Raw genomic sequence first — 13,354 nt, forward strand, 5'->3', positions numbered from 1 at the left:
TAGTTTCTTTGCATCTGCTAATGGGAATTCTTTGGTTAGATAAGGCGATAGCTGGATTCTAGTACCTGAACATAGATTTTTACTATGCATCCTTTAACAATAATACATAATAATAATTGAGCACGTATTTGTTAAAAGGGATATGGAAAAGGTAAAATGGTGGAGTATAATGAAAAACCAAATTTGTACATACTGATTATATGATCAAGACATTTAAAAAAGAAATACACATTTTAGAAAATAGGTAAACTTCTATTCATATGTACATATATATTTATTATTCATTTATTTTGGGGAAAGCCCAAGTGGGGCAGGGGCAGAGAGAGAGAGACAGAAGATCCGAAGGGGGCTCCATGCTGACAGGCTGACATCAGTGAGCCCTATGTGGGGCTTGAACCCATGAACCGTGAGATCATGACCTGAGCTGAAGTCGGATGCTCAACTGACTGAGCCACCCAGGTCCCCCTCATATATTTTTATTATATCTAATATACAGGTGAAAAATTAAGGACTATATGAATTTTTAAATTAAAATTTTAAATTGAAGTGTAATCACATATAACATTATATTAGTTTCAGGTATACAGCATAGTGATCAATAATTCTATACATTATGCTTGCTCCCTGTGATAAGTGTAAAGAACTTTATGAATTTTTGTTTAACGTTTATTTATTTTTGAGAGACAGAGAGAGAAAGAGAGACAGACAATGAGTGGGGGAGGGGCAGAGAGAGAGGGAGACACAGAATCAAAAGCAGGCTCCAGGCTCTGAGCTGTCAACACAGAGTCCAATGTGGGGCTTGAACCCACAGACAGCGAGATCATGAGCTGAGCTGAAGTCAGATGCTTAACCAACGGAGCCACCCAGGCGCCCCCTATGAATTCTTGATAATACATTTATAGCTTAATATTTATGAGGGTGAGCTTTTGTTAATTTAAGAGTAATGTATAGAGGATTGTAGATTGCATTATTAGGGTCTACCCTGAAGTCTATTGTCTTCTCTTTTCTACTTCTGATTCCCCTTATCAGTGGTCTAGCTGGGTTATGGTCACATAAAAAATTAACTTCTATAAAAACAACGTATGGGTATATTTAAAAGTCTAAAAATCAGTTCGGGCATATAGAAGGCTATAGTTTCTCTTTCTACCTGGTAGACATAAAGAAGATATTTCTGAGTTCATTTGCTCTTTATATTCATCTCAGATAAAAAAAAACCCATCAAATCCTTTATTTCCATTAGAATTACTAAGGCTTGTGTTTCGAATATAACCATATAATATAGTAGATATGATGCGGACCTACTTTTGATTAAAGCCAGTAATATTTTCCAAGAGATTAAAAAAAAGAACATTTAAAATTTAGAAGAGTGCCAAGTCTTCAGTGAGGCTCACTGAAAACATACCAGTGCAAGGATGTAGGAAATTTTAATCTTTTTTTTTTTTTTTTGAGGGGAAATAAACCTGTCTCAATTTTATTACTTTACACATTTCTAACTTATCTTCACAAAAAGCTCTTTTTTGAATTCTTATTCTTAAACTCATTGAACCCACAACCTTTTTATATTTGTTACTTTTGCCCCTCTATAGAGGTTATTATTTACTGTGTGATAGGTTTCAATTTAGCTTATTTTATTTCTCTTTAAACCATTTCCTTCTAGGTCTAAGAACTTGCCTTTTCTTCAAAGGGTAATCTTCCATATTCAGTAACCCATTTTACAATGACTCAAGTGTAGCCATAGAAACAGAAGATATTTATTTTAGCTATGATCCCTGGTGTCCAAGAAGCTGTGAGACCCTCTTTACCTATTGGATTTAGAGTGATCTACATCTTTTTGGCTTATTGACTTACTGGCCTATTGGGGATTTATGATGTGTCCATGTAGGCTCAGCAGTTGTAACAAACGTACTACTCCGATGGGGGATGTTGATAACGGAGGAGTCCATGTATGTGGAAGCTTGTGGCATATTGGAAATCTCTGCATCTTCCTCTCAATTTTGCTATGAACATAAAACTGCTCTAAAAAAGTAAAATTCTTTAAAAAATAACTTCTAGGGGCACCTGGGTGGCTCAGTTGGTGGAGCGTCCAACCTGACTTCAGCTCAGGTCATGAACTCGTAGTCAGTGAGTGCCAGCCCTGTATTGAGCTCCGTGCTGACAGCTGGGAACCTGGAGCCTGCTTCGGATTTTGTGTCTCCCTCTCTCTCTGCCCCTCCTCCACTCACACTCTGTCTCTTTCTCTGAAAAACAAATAAACATTAAAAAAAAGTTAAAAATAGGGGCGCCTGGGTGGCGCAGTCGGTTAAGCGTCCGCCTTCAGCCAGGTCACGATCTCGCGGTCCGTGAGTTCGAGCCCCGCGTCTGGCTCTGGGCTGATGGCTCAGAGCCTGGAGCCTGTTTCCGATTCTGTGTCTCCCTCTCTCTCTGCCCCTCCCCCGTTCATGCTCTGTCTCTCTCTGTCCCAAAAATAAATAAAACGTTGAAAAAAAAAATTTAAAAAAAAAAGTTAAAAATAAAAAAATAACTTCTAAAAAAACTCCACAGAAACATATTCATGCATATACATATATAGATAAATGAATGAATAAATAAATAAATAAATAAATAAATAAATAAAATTTGATGGTAATTTCAGAGGATCATGGATCCCCGTGGAGCCTATTTATGGTTCTAGAATGAGAAAATGGCTAGTGGCATTATGATAGCTTAAATTCAACCCTGATGCTCTCCCCTCCATTTTCAATTCAGCTATGAACTATTTCAAAGCCCAGCATGAAGTACCATCCGGGGAATGTGAGGTCTCAGCTCTGTCTGACAATTGTGTCATGGGTTTTTTTCCCCCACTCTGGGGACTAGTGGCATGGAGTTCTTGAATGGGGATTGGGACAGTGAGATTGATGAAGAAAGCTGAATGCAGGGGCTCTTTGGACCTGCTAAATAAAGGGCACGAACACTTGGGTAACTGGAGGAATTGTTTTGAGCGGTGGGAGAGTTGAAAAGGTAGGCTGCCTCAGAGACAGAGACTACCTCCTGATCTACCAGCAAGAGAATGACATTTTACCAGGAGCTCATTGTACTTTTCACCTAAAACATTGTTTCCATTTTCAGTGCTCTGGCAGCTGGGTCCAAACCACAAGGTATATGTAAGAAAAAACAACAATGCTTTTAAGAGAATCCAATAGTCCTAGAGAAGAAAAGCAAGCAGAACATCCAGAGTATATGGCCCCTTGTGAAAATAACTGGTGGAGGAGGAAGACAATAGTTTGAACTCTTCAATTCCCATCCTTATTAAAAATATAGGAAACCTAAAATATATATATATATATATATAAACATAGGAAAACTTAAGTATATTTGATTAGAGCACAGAAATCTTCCTTCTACTAAAACCCATAGATTTTAATAAAAGATGTTTTAAATAAATTGAGGAGATGTCACTGGTGAGGCCAGATTAACATTTTAAAAGACAGCTTGAAAGAAATATCTCAAAAGAAAACAAAATTACAGAGATTTGGAAAGTATGAAGAAAACATAATGGCTTTGAAGGACTCATCTAAAAGATCTAATATATAAATAAATAGTAGGCAGTCTTGAAAGAAGATGAACCATAATAAATAAAAAGAAAACACAAGTTCTCTTGAGCTTAATAAATATTTTGCAAATTGAAAGGCTCATTATATTAGGTAATTGTGATAGCATGCCTGAACTCCAAGAGTAAAAGGATAATCTTAGGATTTCCCAGACAGAAAGTACAAGGTATTTTCAAAGGAAAACATATTGGACTTCTGGTATGGAAAGGAAAAGCTTATGGAATAATATCCACAGAATACCTAGAGTATAGGCAAAAAGGACAGCAAATCTGAGACCCAAGGGTCCCATTCCCTGCCAAAATATTGCTTCTTTCCAGAGATGATATACAAAGCTACAAAGATTAGAGAACATATCACCCAGGGACCTATTTGAGGAAACTATTCTACAGAGAAGTCTAATCAAATAAATGAATCAGGACGGATAATTAACACATAAAAAGGGAAATCACCTTGGAAACAGGGGGCTTGTAAAGAATCATAAGACTACTTTGTTCAAATCTATGCAAACAAATTAGAAAATCTGAATGAAATGGATAATTTTTTCATAAGAAAAGCATTTGTCCAAATCAGGAGAGATAGGATATCAAACAGCTTGATTTCATTTCCTATAAACAAACACCCACGGGACTCAAATATTTAAGAACTTATAAGTCTATTACTAGTTAAACAGTTCCAAAGTAAAGGCTAAGATTGAACACTTCCAAATTATTTTCATTAAGTAAGTAGAACATATTAGTGAACAAAATCCAGCAGTACACTAAATAATGAGTAACTAGTGGAGTTTATTCAGAGTGTGAATTGTTCAATATTAGAAAAATCTAGTAATATAATCTAATATATTAATAGATTTAAAGAGAAGGAAAGCATATGATTATTTACAGAGGTGCCAAAGGGGCATTTGACAAAATGTAATAGCCATTTAGTCTTTTGACAAAACAATACCCAATAAATATGAATAGATACTTCCTTACATAGCAAGATATAGCTGAGTCTCAAAGCCAGCATCATATTTACTGTGGAAACACTAAAACATTCCTACAGAGTTAACCGGGTAAAGGTGTTCACTACCATTGGTCTTATTTAACAGTGGTCTGGAAATACTAACCAATGAATTAGGCAAGGGAAAGAAAATTGAAGTATAAAGTTGTAAAGCTGCTGGTTATGCTAATTTGCAAATCATGCAATTGTATACTCAGTGAACCCTAAGCGGTGAACTTAATAACAATTATAAATAATAGGATTAGACATGATAATGGGGTACAAAATTACTGTATAGAAATGGGTAGTTTCAGATGTAAAGACAACAATTTATAATGTGTAATGGAAGAATATTTAAAAATAGATACAAAAATATATAGCGATAAACTGAAAAATATGCAAGACATATGCAGCATTGAGAACATTCTTGAAGGGCACAAAAGAAGCCTTAAATAAACAAAAAGGCATCTCATGTTTTTGAGTAGAAAGACTCAACATCATAGGTTCATTTGTAATTTAACGTGAATACTACACGAATAGGTTTTTGTTTTGGAAACTGAACAAAATAATTCCAAAATGAAAATAAACAAATCAGAAGTTCCGAGAAAACTCCAAAAAAATAAGAGAGATAAAGGATACCTATTTTTATCAGGTAGTAAAATGTACTAAAAATCTTCAGTAATGACAAGTGTTATTTTAATGCTGGTATAGACAGAGAGCTTAATGGGCCGCACTTAAAAATTCGGAACTAGAGCCAAAAAGAACAGAGGAATTTAGTATATAATAGAATTGGCACTTGGAAAAATTGGGAAGAAGACAGTTTCATAAATTATGTAGAAAAAATTGGGGAGCTACTGGAAAAAATTTGTTTGGACCTATATGTCATTCCGTGTATTATTATAAACGTCAAATTAATTGTAGTTTCATCTAGAAAATAAAACTATGTATGTACTAGAAGAAAACAAGGGAGAGTTCTTTTATAATTCTGGCATCAAGGAGACTTTTGTTGTTGTTTATTTATTTATTTTGAGGGAATGAGAAAGTACAATGGGGGGGTGTGCCTGGGTGGCTCAGTCAGTTAGCCTCTGACTTTGGCTCAGGTCATGATCTCACAGTTTGTGAGTTCAAGCCCCACATCGGGATCTGTGCTGACAGCTCAGAGCCTGGAGCCTGCTTCAGATTCTGTGTCTCCCTCTCTCTGCTCCTCCCCTGCTCATGCTCTGTCTCTCTCTTTCTCAAAAATAAATAAACATTAAAAAAATTAAAAAAAAAAAAGAAGAAAGTACAAATGGGGAGGGGGCAGAGAGAAGGAGATACAGAACTCCAAGCAGGCTCTGCACTGTCAGCACAGAGCCTGATGCGTGACTCAAACTCATGAACTGTGAGATCACGACCTGAGCTGAGATCAGGGGTTGCACACTTAACTAACTGAGCTACGCCGGCGCCCCCTTGAGGAGCCTTTCTAACTGTAATACAACAAGCAGAAGTCATTTAAAAAAATGACAGATTTGTGCATATTAAAAAAAAAAAAAAGGTGTGGCATAACCCCATAAACAACATCAAAAACAAATAATAAACAAAAAATAATTATAGTGCATATTGCAGGTAATAACTACATTTCTTAATACATAGACTTTTCTACAAACAACAACAATAAAAGAAAATGGCCAAAAACCTAATAACAAAATGGAAAAACGATATTCAAAAGCAGTTCATTAAAAAGGGAAAAATACCCAATTCAATCATAATAAAGGAGATACAAATTAAAATTAAGACTATATCAAAATACCTTTTTTTTTTTAACCTGACAATCTGGTAAGAATCCACAAATTGATAACACAGTATGTTGCTGAGCATGTGGAGAAGCAGACACTGTTATGTGGTGCTGGTGTGAGTGTAGTTTGATGTAACCCATACAGGATGCAGTTTGGCTTTATCTAGCAAAAATACAAATGTATATATCCTTTGACTCAGAAATTCCTATTCTAGAAATTGGTCCCATAGATTGAATTGAATAATTTTGAAGAGGGTATGCATAGGATTATTCATTGCAGCACTTTTTCGAATAACAAAATATTTGAAACAATATAAATGTCTCTCGATAGAGGAGTGGTTGACTAAATTATGGTACATTAATGCACTATTGTAAAGCTGTAAAAAAGAATGAGGAAATTCTTACATATAATATGAAAAACTCTCCAAAACTACTTTTTTTTTTTAACGTTTATGTATTTTTGAGACAGAGAGTGACAGAGCAGGAACAGGGGAGGGGCAGAGAGAGAGGGAGACACAGAATCTGAAGCAGGCTCCAGGCTCCGAGCTGTCAGCACAGAGCCAGACGCGGGGCTCGAACTCACGGACCGTGAGATCATGACCTGAGCCGAAGTCCAATGCTTAACCGACCGAGCCACCCAGGCGCCCCTCTCCAAAACTACTTTTAATGAAAAGAAACCCCCACAAAGTTCAGCTATAACATTGTAATATGTGTGAGAAAAATATGGGAAAAGCAACAACATAATTGTCTATACTTTTATATGTATAAAAGAACCTTGGTGGGGGGGTGGTCAGATAACAAATTGGTAATTGTTTCCTTTGGGGGGACTAAGTAGATGGGCGATAGGGATGGGAGGGAAAATTGCACTATATTTATCTTAATATTTTTTGATTTTTGAATCCTGTGTATCTGTTAAAACATGAAAACACTGAATTAAAAAAAAAGATGTCCTAGAATCCTGTATATTTTCTACATGTGAGCAATATGGTTTCAAATACACATGACCAGTGTGACCTGGAAAAGATACAGAATGGGGTTGAGTTTCAAAATCTATCCAGCAGAGATATAGTGGAGTGCAAATTTCCCCAAATTCCTTTGCTCTTAGGCTCATCAGAGGTAGACTGAGGGCCCTGTAGCTAAGATTCCGGGAGAGAGGAGCCCTGCCTTGTAACGCTGTACTTTTTAAAGGACTGGCTGGACATTTGTATATGACTACGTGACTGTGTGACAATGGCGGGTCCCAGTGGTGGAGGTGGATAGGTCATAAAGGCATAGCCTTAGGAACTTGGCAGCTGGGACCAGCCCTTGCTTGTCAAGTTCACTTAGATCTGCTGAGTCTGCTGTCCGCCAGGAAGGAGGAAATGAGCTTCCAGGATCATCCAGACCTGTATCTCTTCAGAGCCATAAAAGTGCCTTCCATCAACACAAAATCAGACCAGTTTAAAAATTCACAATGCCCCTGAGAAGAAAACAAACCAATTGGCTTGGAAAAAAAACCAAGTGCTGATGCTAGGCCTGGGGAAAATTTCTCCCATGCACCTTTTTTATGTGATGATAAATACCTCAGCCACATCCATTCAGGAAGACGGTGTGAAAGGTAAACTTTTTCAAAATGATAGATGGAATCAAAATAAATACAATTTAGTTTAAAAATCCTTTAAAGAAGCCAAGACAATATACTTCAAATTTAAAGCTGCCTTCTTGTCACACTTGAACAGAGTGTGGGGTTTAGACTAGCATGTCTCATACCCTTTGCTCACCTTTATATGGGGTTGGAGTGGTTTTCATCCAGGCAGGCTCTTGTTTGTCTCGTCACATTTCACAAAGAGATACCGTCCTATTCTAAGCTAGATTACACATGATTTTGCTTTTAGCTGGCAACATAGAGTATTTAAACTGTAAGTATTTGTTTGGGAGGAAGTTCTAACACCTAGTATCTAGAGACTCTCTGTGGAGACACATAGTATTTATAGATCAAAGCCTGAGTACAAACCCTTGACCTTGTCCCAGTTTGGGGATGGTTTCACCTACAGCTTTTGACCTCATGAAGCCTCTATCATTACTTTGTGGCCCTGGGTGGCCTGTTTCTAGTAGGCAGTAAAAACAGGGATGATCAAGCACAGCTTCTACGTTAGCATCTATGTGCTGCTTATCAGGGGCACCTGCTTGCTCACTTCCTCTTCCCGAGTGCTCTAATACAAGGTCTTTGCTGACTCTTCTCCCCTGCCATGGGCAACTCTGGATTCACCCTCTCATCTTCCTGGATACCCATAAGGACCTCTGCTGAAGCACAAATACCAACTACCTCTAAATTGGCAAAGACAGATCAATGGAAATTATATTTAACATTCTAATACACATATTTTGAGTGCCTACTATGTATCAAACACTATGCCGGGAACTAAGGATATACAGTGGGTCACACATGACACTGCTTTTCAGGATCTAACGGTCTAATAACAGGCTGAGCAAATTGGCCAGAGTGGTGGAGCATCTATTATTACTTCCAGAGAGAATAATATGTACAGTGAATAAACATATAGAGGGGATAACATAAGATTAGGAAGATGTCGGCGGGAGACTGTGGTTTACTTCATAGAAGTTACTCAATAAGCAACCCAATTTTATCAGGAAAACTGAAATTTAAGGGGCAAAGTTAAATACATACAAACATTATAAAATCTTCAAAGATTCCAGTATGCAAAGGTAAGAGTGGGCTGACAAGGGGACAGTGGTTGGTAGCCATGACTGAGTGTAGGAAGAAGTGTAGGCAGATACCTAAGGCATTGTCACAGCTCTTCTGCCCCCAAGTGACTTTTATCAACTCAACTATGCGCTTGCCTTGAACGAAGCACAAAACAATGTTGAATTTTACTTGGCTTCTTTGTCTTCCACCGGGCTCTGAGCCCTTGAGGTCAGGAACCAGTTTTCCTTCCTTTTTGTACCTCAGTAGCCTATGTATCAAGCTCCTAGCATACAATCAGTATCCAATAGAAGTTTGTAGAATATTGAATTTTTGCTCCTTGTCATTAGGACTCCTGGTTCTGTGTTACCAACCTTAACCCGACAACCAGGCACGAACCTGTGTACGTGTCTCTACTCATGTATTGTGTAGATATTTATTGAGAGCTGACTATATGCCAGGTGGTGGAAAAGTACTGGAGGTATAATGGTAAATAAAGTTGACATGGCTCTTGTCCTCTGGGAGCTTGTAAATGTCATCTAAAATGCTACATCTTTCACCATAGAATTCCTTCTCCGTCAGGTATTATGTGTATTGGCTTTCTTTAGCATGTGTTCTAATTTCCTTCAGGAAAGACAACTACATTTCCCAGATTTCCTTGCAACCAAGGGTGTGGATATGATTTAGGCTCCCTGGATTAGATGGAGTTAAGTGATGTCAGAGATGGTATTTGAGGTACTCATTTTTTTTTTTAATACAACTCATAGAATATAGATGGCTGTGGAACCAGAAATTCTGGTTTTAGCTCGAATCAACATGGTGGTGGAGGCTACCTGATGACCAGCTTCCTGATTGTGGTGGTGCTATCAGTTCCCTTGAAGGGCCAGTCTGCACTGTAGCTCTGGGAGTCATGTCCGGTGGCTCAGCCTAGAGCCCACTCATTCAATCCTTTAATTTTGTAAGCACCACTTTCCTCTATTAAATCTCTTTCTGCTTAAGCTAGCCAACTGGGCTTCTGTTATCTGCAATAGAAACTGGATTGATACATTCTCTTTCTCTTCTAGGGAAGAATTATTTGCTCCAGGTTTGGGATTACCAGCGCTTTTCATTAGAACCTCCCTTGTGGGGGTGCCTGGGTGGCTTAGTCAGTTGGGCATCTGACTCTTGATCTCAGCTCGGGTGCTGATCTCGGGGTCCATGAGTTCAGGCCCTGTGTTGGGCTCCACTCTGGGCGTGAAGCCTACTTGAAAAAAAAAAAATAAAAACAAACCTCTGTTATGGCTTGTGCCAGCCTTTCATTTGGTGTTTCTGTGCCTCATGTCCCGCTTTCTACACACTGTACTGCTGAGGCTGGGTTCCCTGTCTCTTTGGCTTCGTGTTAGATGCTGCCCGTCAGAAGAACTGGCTGAAGCTTAGAAGATAGAAGGGGAGGGAAGGTTCTGGATTCTGGCTCTAGCAGTGTAGTTGTGTTGCAGTTGCTGGTGATTGCTGCTGGAGCAGTAGGTGATGCCAGATCCTTGAAGCTGAGCAAGAGGCAGCATCTCTTTGGGCAACTCTACACTTCGAACACCATCTCTGACAGGATCTCAGCAGATTCAGACTCATGGGCTCCATCCAGCACGGGAGTATTAGCCATTTCTGTCTTTTGTTCCTTCAGCATCCCATCCTCCTTCTCCCTTTCGCTTTTCCAGCCCTTCCAGTTTCTATAACCAATCCTCTCTATTGAATTACCTTTTTGAACAAACTTGAGCAGTTTCTGCTTTCCTGATGGAATCCTGTCAGTTACACAGTACATCGTATCATGTATTTCATCTGTTTATGTAGCTTTGTGTTTATCTCTGCCATTTGTGTCCTTTGTCCCTCTCTATATACTTTATGAAAGCAAGACCTTCTTTGATTCATTTTTTAAAAATTCCTCATGCTTAGAACAGATTCTGTCTACAGCCAGCATCCAATACATATTTTTTAATAAATGGATTAGTGAATATTGTTTGCAGCTTAGAGTTCTAAATTTATTGTCTCAGCCAGGTAGCTTGATATAGGTAATTGTATGGTAGTATTCTTGAGCTGGATTTACTCCTTGATTAAGATGATTCTGGTCATCAGGGACTTGCAGGTGGGTCCGGGCATCAAGGACGTGGAAAACCCTGCTTCTTAATTTTAGACATACTGAGTAATGAGGTGATAAGTTAAAACCTCAAGCCAGTTTTTGAATAATAGGATCTTATGGGAGAAATGGTAGCAATAATTAGAATTGTGAGACCGGAGACAGTCTGCAGCTTGGGGTTGAGAGAGGAGAAGGCAGTGGATGAGTCAAAACAACACCTCTCATTGTCTCCTACTTCTGAAGTCTCCCAGTCCTGAAGTAGAACACTTCAATGCCATGCACAGAAAAAGGGCTGGAATATGGCCATCAACCAATACAGATTTTAACAGTATTCAACTGCTCATATGCTCAGTGGTCTGGGTCTTTATTTCCAAGCTCACTTATGCTTTAACTAAAACCCATTAGTCTTAGCGTTCAAGGCACTGAGATAATTACACATGATTTGGGGGAAAAAGAAAATGCTCACTCCGTTTCAGGTAGAAGTTTGAGTTCTCCTGAGAGCAATAATGGCAGCTGGATCCAAAGGAAAGAATAGAGGCCTAGAAATACACTATTATTCAAAGGTTACACAAGAACATTTTGCCACAGAGAGCGAACATCAATTTACTCACACCTCAACAACCTATTTACCAAAGGCTTTCCTTTATGAACCAGTGACTTCACACCATGCCTCAAAGCCTGAACACTTGGATACCAAGGATATTGTTTCCTAGCAACAATAACTACACAGAAGCTCTCAAAATTTCCTCTCTGTCCCTGGGGACTTCTTGGTGCAGAAAGTACAGATAAAATTAAGTTGATGTCAATGGATAAGGATGCATGGAGCTAGTACAAATGTTAACATCTGGATGTTAGTGTTTCTCTTTATTATTTGAAACACTCTGTTTCGGATCCATTTTCTAATCTGAAAATAAAAATCACTCCCCACTGTGCTTAATAGACCCGAGAGGATGGTCTAAAATTGTATTTAAATTGTGTCTTAGATCCTGTAGATATTTAAGCTTCTAACCCATGAGTGGGCAGAAGTAAATGTATTTCCCTTTGTGGAGCAGCCATAGCCTCATCTCAAGTTTCACAGTGTGGAGCTTGATTGGCTTAGGTCACTTGCTAAAATATCACCCCCTTTGCTGTAGTGACTGACTCAGGATTAGGCAATAATCTAGGTTTAAAACAATCAGCTCATTGTAATCCCTCGGTCAGATTATTTCTTGGAAATAAGCAGGTGATCCAAGTTCACTCCTAGAGAAACCTGGGACTTTTGTTCAAAAGTTGGAGGAGAGATTTCCCTCTCTCTTTTAGCTGTCAGCAAACAAAAAGTGTTTAGTGGAAAGTGGCTGGTCCAGTTACAAGAGCCAATATGTTCCCTTCCTATTTTCATCAGTTCCCACTTGCCTTTGTTTGAAGGGTCCTAAATCACACTCATGATCAGCATTTCAACTGTTGTTAGAAAATGATCTATTGAAATACACTTAGTAGTCCACCACTCCCCGATTCTTCCTTCTCCTTCCACATGAGGGCAGAAATATTGGGAGTTTATCACTATCTCTGTTCTTATAACTGTGTAGATACTTCATGTTACAAGATTATCGGGTATTTGTAATCGTGCATCTCAGCAGCAGATAAGGAAGCCAACGGGGTGTAATCCTTCCAGTGGCTCCAAATGTGTTGCAACATTTATTCTAAGAACTACTTTGGATTCCTTTCTCACTCACATCTGTATCTCTGTGATATCCCAAGAAGCAGTAAACAAACTATGGAAGGCATATTTTTAAAGTATTGTCACAGTATTAAAAAACCTTAAGTACAAATCCATGCGGTGATCCACTTAGGGTTTGACTCCTATCTGATAAGGTACTGTTTGAGTGGTCATCCAGTCCCTAGGGATGGCTGTCATTTTTTTTTTTTTCTCAGTCAACTCAATTGTTAATTAGGTTTATAAGTAAACATTAGAAAATATGTCCTTATAATAAGTAAAAATTCATCTTCTTAGAGAGTATTCATTATCTAATCCTTGTCTACCTGTTGTGTTAGGAGGAAGACCAACCCAGAACCTTTCCTACGTGACAGCACCTCCCATTTTTTGAGTACCCCTCTCAGGATCCCTTTCAGTCTTTCATTCTCCCAGCTCTGATCTTTCCCAGGATATCCTGTCTCTGAAACTTTTCTCTGCTCAGTAGTATCCAGTTTGCTGGTATGCCCCTTGAAGCGTGGAATCCCAAACTGAG

General features: G+C 38.5%; 1 protein-coding gene across 1 annotated transcript in view; it reads right to left on the minus strand.

The window, feature by feature from the left end:
• The window catches only part of GABRB1 (gamma-aminobutyric acid type A receptor subunit beta1), a 386,092-nt gene that overhangs the window by 29,448 nt on the left and 343,290 nt on the right, over positions 1–13,354 (minus strand). The gene's annotated exons all lie outside the window — the stretch shown is intronic.

The sequence above is a fragment of the Prionailurus bengalensis genome, chromosome B1 (genome assembly GCF_016509475.1).
Source record: "Prionailurus bengalensis isolate Pbe53 chromosome B1, Fcat_Pben_1.1_paternal_pri, whole genome shotgun sequence".
Classification (NCBI taxonomy): Eukaryota; Metazoa; Chordata; class Mammalia; order Carnivora; family Felidae; genus Prionailurus; species Prionailurus bengalensis.